The following is a 7,082-nucleotide window of genomic DNA, read 5'->3' as shown; positions in this document are numbered from 1 at the left end:
TCCCTTTCTGATAACTATGAGCTGTAAAGTGAAATAATCCCCCTCTTCCCTAAGTTGCTTCTGTTCGTGGTGTTTTTCACCTCGATGGAAAGAAAACTAGGACAGGGCGCCTCTCACTGTGCTACATGAAATTTCTCTGTGGGTGTCTAAAATGAAATGACCATATGCTACATAAGCCGGAATGTAGCTTTCCAAACATGAAGAAGAAATGTAAAAGCACCTGAAAACTTAAACAGAACCAAAGAAAGCACTACCTCCAAAGAAACCACCCCAAATCCAGCCCCACCCCCCAAAACCAAACAAGCAAACAAACTTGAAAAGGATTTTTTAGTTGCTCTAAGTTTAAAAAGGGTACGATCCTGATGTTGCTCAAGAGTCCATGAGATTGTATCAGTCAGGATAGGCTAGGTTGTACTTCAGTAAAAACTAACTCCCAGATACCAGTGACTAAGAAAAACAACAACCTTTTCTTATGCCCACTGCCAGTTGGTGACATGCTATCCAGGCTGGTGGAGGAACCGGCATTCTGAATTGTTGGCCCCCATAGTAGAATTATCTGTGTCTCCCAAACCATAAAGGGGTGGAAAAATCTCACTACCACTTGTTCCTGGAAGTAAGGACAAGAAGGACTAGGTGAAAACCTGCTAGCATAACATTAGTGCCTCCAAAGCCAGAGGGTTACAGCTCCTGTGTAGACGACTTGTGGTTTTATATCTGACTCAGGTAGACTTGCCAGAATGAGAAGGTATAGGTCAAATACCACAATTCTCATGCCACCACCACAACCCCTTTGTCTCCTTTATCATCTCTGGATTTTGAGAGAGAGAGAGAGAGAGAGAGAGAGAGAGAGAGAGAGAGAGAGAGAGAGAGAGTCAGAGTCACTTGGCACGTGACTCATTTACTCTCCAGCTCCGTGCCTCTCCCAGTACAGATGCTACTCTCAGGCAGGACCTGTCTGTCAGGCTGAGGCACCTCTGCACATGCTGCAGCTGTCTGTGGGAGGAAGCACCCAGCACGGCGGCGGCCTCAGTTTTGGAAGCTGCCATTGGGGCTGAAGTGACTGCTCAAGACATACAGGAGCCCAGTTGCTGATCTGAAGGGGGACGACAAAGGGACCAGCTGATGTCCTTCTCTCCAGCTGCTAGGGAAGAGGGCCAGTGTCCCTGAGAGTCTTGTTGACTAGCCACAGTGAGTACTCTCACATCCCCTTCCTGCCAATGACCTCCTGGGCTGAGGAATTTCAGAAATGAGCAGCTAATTATGGCTGGGAGGCTTGGGTCTTTTGGGCTTCAATTAGTAACTTGTCCAGGGAGTAAGTACCATGAAGGAATTTGGTGACTTGGAGGCTCTATTCAACAAGAGTCTGGGATGAAAATCTCTTTACTTCCCCAATCTTTGGATCTGTGCCTCTCCTGACTCCAGCTAGATTTTGAAATATAGGAATTGGAATGTCTGAACAACTGGTTCTATGCAACCTCCCTGGTGATCTCCATGTGGTTAAACATGAATGGTCATGAGAGCTTGGCATTTTCTCCCATCAGATGCTGTGACATCTAATACTCAATTTTATTATTAAAGGTTCACCAGCGTCAACATATCCTTGATACCAGAGGGCAAGTTCTATACCTCCTCAAGAAATCCTGTAGCTCCCATACAGACGGAACTGCCAGCCAGGAGGCCTGCATGGGACTGACCTAGGTCATCCACACATGTTAGAGTTGTGTAGCTTGGTCCTCATGTGGGACCCCTAGCAGTGGGAGCAGGGGCTGTCTCTGACCCTGTTGCCTGCCTTTGAGCTCCTTTTTCCCATACTGGGTTGCCTCTTCTAGCCTTAGTAGGAAAGGATGCATCTAATCTTACTGCAACTTGATATGCCAGGGCTGGTTGAGATCCATGGGAGGCCTGCCCTTTTCTGAAGAGAAGGAGGAACAGGGAGAGCAGAGATATGGGGGAGGGGCTAGAAGGAGAGGAGGGGGAGGGACCACAGTCAGGATGGTAAATAGATAGACAGACAGGTAAATAGATAGATAGATGATAGATAGATACATGATAGATACATAGATGATAGATAGATAGATGATAGATAGATAGATAGATAGATGATAGATAGATAGATAGATAGATAGATAGATAGATAGATAGATAGATAGATAGATAGGTAGATGATTGATAAAAATCCTGCAGCTCCATCAACTAATTTAAGGCACAGACATCTCTTAGCCCTAGACTGTCACTGAGCAAATCTGAACTTGAGCGCAGTTTCTCTTGGTTTAGAAGGGTGCCTTTCAAGTGTCTCTTCTCTTCTTTCACTGGGTGGGTCCCAGGAATCAAAACTCAGATTGTCCTATGAATAAGCACCTTTATCCACCAAGCCATCTTGCCAGCCCTCCTTACTCTCCTGTTGTTTCTTAACTTTGCTTTATGCTTTCCTCTTCTAGGAAGAGTCTTTGTCAGTTGAGTACAGCCTTAGAAGCTTAATTTTCTTCAAAATGTTTTCTCCTTGAATTTTGACAAAACCTTTGTTCTCCTGTTGGAAGAAGCTTATTGATTGAAAACAGGAGGCTCATGTTTATCTCTCGTTATTTTTGGCTTATATCATTTGCTCTTTCAGAGTTGGTCTGTGTTTGTGGGTTTGTTGTTTGTTTGTTTGATTCTTTTGACTTCTTAGTAGCTCGGATGAGTGGTATTTAGTATACTCAGCAAATGGTTAGCCTAACTAGACTACAAGTCTTGCATTGTGTGTGTGCGAGGAGGTGTGTGTGTGTGTGTGCATGCATGTGTGTGTGTGAGAGAGAGAGAGAGACAGAGAGAGAGAGAGAGAGAGAGAGAGAGAGAGCGAGAGCACACAAGTGGGTGCACACCTGTATGTGGGTTGTATGTGCCTATGTATACATTCACATGGAGGCCAGAGGTTGACATTAGATATCTCTTATTATTCTCCACCTTATCTTTTGAGACAGGCTTTCTCAGTACTGGAGTCCCCTGGGTCTTCTGTCTCTGCCCCTCAGAGCTGAGGCTCCAAGTGCTCGCTCTAGGACTAGCAGTTTCACAAGGATGCTGTCGAGACAACTCAGGTTCATAATCTCGAGCAGGAAGCACTCTACTGACTGAGGCCGTTTCCCAGACCCCAAGGGCTGCACTCGGGAGTCTTTACAGATTGTATTCCAAGATCAGATACTTCTCCCTCCCTCTCCAGCCAGAAATGCAGAGTTCAGAGCTCCTGCATCATTCTGTGTTTGCTGGACAGATGAAAACTTATAAACAGGAACCAGGATTGGTGAGTCTAAATTTGGAGGAGGGCACAGGGAAAGAGGTTAGAAGCAGTTTCCCCTAAGCTATAACAGGGGTACAGTGTCTATGGAGAAAGAGAATACAAGTGTGTTTCAAATAACAGTCTGTCTTTTTCTTTCTTTAATCATCAGTAAACTCTAGGCCATTACGTGATAATGTGCTTCTCCTTACTGGGGCAGGTGACACCCACTGCTGCCACTGCCCCTTAGGACTGTCTGAGTGAGATGTGTTTGAACTCAGCAGTGGAAAATAGCCTCGACTCATCTCAGGTACCTCTGAAAACCTACAGTCTAGGAGGTGGTCTTGGGAATCTATAGAAATTTTTATTTTTAATTGTTTCTCTTAACAAAGCAGCCAGTAAATAGCCACAAGTAAACAGGAAAACCCCTGATTTTATTTTATTTTATTTTAAAATATTTATTTATTTACTTATCTATGTATCTGGGTGGTTTTTACCTACATGCATGTCTGTACACTAATATGTGTGCCTGATGCCTGCAGGGGCTAGATGAGGGTGTTGGATCTCTTGGAACTGAAATTACAGATGTTGTAGTCTGCCACATGGGTGCAGGGTTTGAATCCAAGTCATTTGGAAAAAGAGCCAGTGTTCTTAACTACTGAGCCCTCTCTCCTGTCCTGATTGTATAAGAGTTATAGACTCTTACTGGCTCTGAATATTATTCCTGAATCTATTAAATGCAGCAAGCAAACTCTCTTTTTTAAATATATTAGATATTTTCTTTATTTACATTTCAAATGTTATCCCATTTCCTAGTTTTCCCTCCGAAAATCTCCTATTGCCTCCCCACTCCCCCTGTTCCCCAACCCACCCACTCCTGCTTCCTGGCCCAGGCATTCCCTTACACTAGGGCAAGCAAACTCTTAAGCCATTCTAGTTCAAGTGTCCTTCAAGGGACTGCCTCACTATGCTGGGACAGCTAAGAGAACCCAGAGTGTGAAAGACGTGGCCCAATGCTTGGTTCTCACTCTTGTTTCTCTTATGGCACCGTCTTGGTTTGTTCTTTGTTTTCCTTCAGTGGATGGGCTATTCTATGTGACTTATTAATATGAAACCTGTTGTTTCCCCTCCATTTCACATGTTAATATCAGTTGGAAAGTGCTAAAAGTTGACTGTCCCCTAAAAATGCTAATGATGAGTGCAGTTAAGGTGTAGCGCACAGAGATGGCTCCCATTTGCCAGTGAATTCATGCAGAATTCATCCCCTACCCTCATTTCTTCTTCAAAAATCTCCTATACCCTCCCCCTCCCTGCTCCCCAACCTACCCACTCCCACCTCCTGGCTCTGGCATTCCCTTGTACTGGGGCCTAGAATCTTCGGAAGACCTAGGGCCTCTCCTCTCACTGATGGCCGACTAGGCCATCCTCTGCTACATATGCAGCTAGAGACACGAGCTCTGAGGGTACTGGGTAGTTCATATTGCTGTTCCTCCTATAGAGCTGCAGACAGAGATCCCTTCTTCCCAGGTAACCATGCTTTATGTCAAAACGACACAATAACAAACACAAAAGACTTGTACAGAAAATACCAGTGTCTGAGTCTTAGTTCCAGAAATCCTCATTGAACTCGGGCCCCAGACGTGGTTCTTTTTTCACACATGGGTTTTTTTTTTTTCTCTTGGAATCTTATTGTGCCATTCAATCGGGAATCACTGCTTCCAGCTGCCTCTATTTTCTTCTTTTCTGAATTAAGAGAGGGAGTCCAACTCTTCCTTCCTCTTTAGACTTCAGTGTTTTTGTGCTGAGGGCTTATGGGCCCAGTGAGGTCAGCTGCTGTCCCATAGTTCAAAGAGTTAGGCCAACCATATTATTGTTGACATGGTGGCACCTGTGATAAACACGGAAAGGGCATTCCAGAGAAGTTTGGTTGAGGTGCAAACATACCTAGCCAAGTAATTAGTAGCCATAATGACAATGTAACAATGATAATAACAAAAATAATAATGCTACCAGGAATCTAACCTACTCTTCCAACATAAAGACAAAGCAAGCCCCGAAGCAGCTAAACTTAAGTGCATCTGACTGTTGCTCAACCAAAGTCCTTATTTATTATTGAAACTATTTTTTTTTCCTAATTATTTCTTTGTTTGGAAAGACCGGGATGGCGAGAATGAATTCATTTTTATTAACAGGGAAGTTTTGTAGCGAAAACACAAAGTAAATGGATTTGGCAACAAACCCAGAGCTATCCATATCAGAATGGTCCATCCAGATTGCAGCACACAGAACAACGGAATCAGCAGGCATTGCAAAGTGTTCTGCTCAGCATCATGTCCCAGTTGTAGTAGGTATAAACTTTGTCCCAGGGTTTAAAATGATCGCCTTTCAGGCTGGTGAGATGGGTAAAGGTCCATGCTGCCAAGCTTGATGGTCTGAGTTCCATCCCTTTGACCCACGTGGTAGGAGAGAACCGACTCCTGGGAGTTGAACCTGGGAGCTAAACCCTGTGTTCAAGGAGATAAACACATTAATGGAGCAGTGACCTTGAGGCAAGATCCTACCTAGGTAAACTTATTGTTTATGCTTTTGTAGTTCAACAAGGGAATTGGTTATTGTTTTCCTTTGGACTTTTAATCTGGAATGAACTACAATCCAGAAACAGAGGGCACACTTGTGATTCGGATTTTGACACTAGAAGACACAGGCTTTTGATCTGATCTTGAGAAACAGTGTCCATGAAAAACTTAGGCCCAGACATGGTGTTACACATGTTTAATTTCAGGAGACAAAGTCAAGCAGATCTCTGAGTTCAAGGCCAGCCTGAGCCGGAGCAAGTTCTAGGTGAAAAAAAGCTTAGGTCCAGGTATGGTGGTTCATGCCTTTAATCCCAGTATTTAGGAGACAGAGCCATAGAGATCTCTAAGTTCAAGATCAATCTACAGAGCAGGGTTCAGGACAGCCAAGCTTAGGCAGTGAAGGAGTTGGAAAACAAAAAACTGGTAATAATGTAACAGAACAAGGGGACCACGTTCTTATTGATGGTGTCCTTTGCCTTACAGAAGCTTTGCAATTTCATGAGGTCCCATTTGTCAATTCTTGATCTTACAGCACAAGCCATTGCTGTTATGTTTAGGAATTTTTCTCCTGTGCCCATATCTTTGAGGCTTTTCCCCACTTTCTCCTCTATAAATTGGCTGTCCACTTTCTTCATACCTATTCAATATAGTAGTTGAAGTCCTAGCCAGAGCAGTTAGACAATAAAAGACCAAGGGGGATATAAATGGGAAAGGAAGAAGTCTAAATATCACTATTTGCAGATGATATGATAGTATATATAAGTGACCCTAAAAATTCCACCAGAGAACTCCTAAACCTGATAAACAACTTCAGTGAAGTAGCTGGATATAAAATTAACTCAAAACAAATCAATGGCCTTTCTCTACACAAAGAATAAACGGGCTGAGAAAGAAATTAGGGAGACAACACCCTTCAAAATAGTCACAAATAATATAAAATACCTTAGTGTGACTCTAAGGAAGTGAAAGATCTGTATGATAAGAACTTCAAGTCTCTGAAGAAAGAAATCGAAGAAGATCTCAGAAGATGGAAAGATCTCCGATACTTATGGATTTGCAGGATTAATATAGTCAAAATGGCTATCTTGCCAAAAGCAATCTACAGATTCAATGTAATCTTTATCAAAATTCCAACTCAATTCTCAAGAAGAAAGAAGACCAAAGTGTGGATACTTCATTTCTCCTTAGAATGGGGAACAAAATACCCATGGAAAGAGTTACAGAGACAAAGTTCAGAGCTGAGACTGAAGGAAGGA

General features: G+C 43.2%; 1 protein-coding gene across 1 annotated transcript in view; it reads left to right on the top strand.

The window, feature by feature from the left end:
- Positions 1 to 1,113: 1,113 nt before the first annotated feature.
- Adgrf2 (adhesion G protein-coupled receptor F2) overlaps positions 1,114 to 7,082 on the top strand; it is a 29,700-nt gene continuing 23,731 nt past the window's right edge. Inside the window, 1 exon segment of the mRNA XM_021149841.2 lies at positions 1,114 to 1,188. The gene's annotated coding sequence lies outside the window, so the exon portion shown is untranslated.

The sequence above is a fragment of the Mus caroli genome, chromosome 17 (assembly GCF_900094665.2).
Source record: "Mus caroli chromosome 17, CAROLI_EIJ_v1.1, whole genome shotgun sequence".
NCBI classification, from domain to species: domain Eukaryota; kingdom Metazoa; phylum Chordata; class Mammalia; order Rodentia; family Muridae; genus Mus; species Mus caroli.
This window is presented reverse-complemented; position numbering and strand designations above follow the sequence as displayed.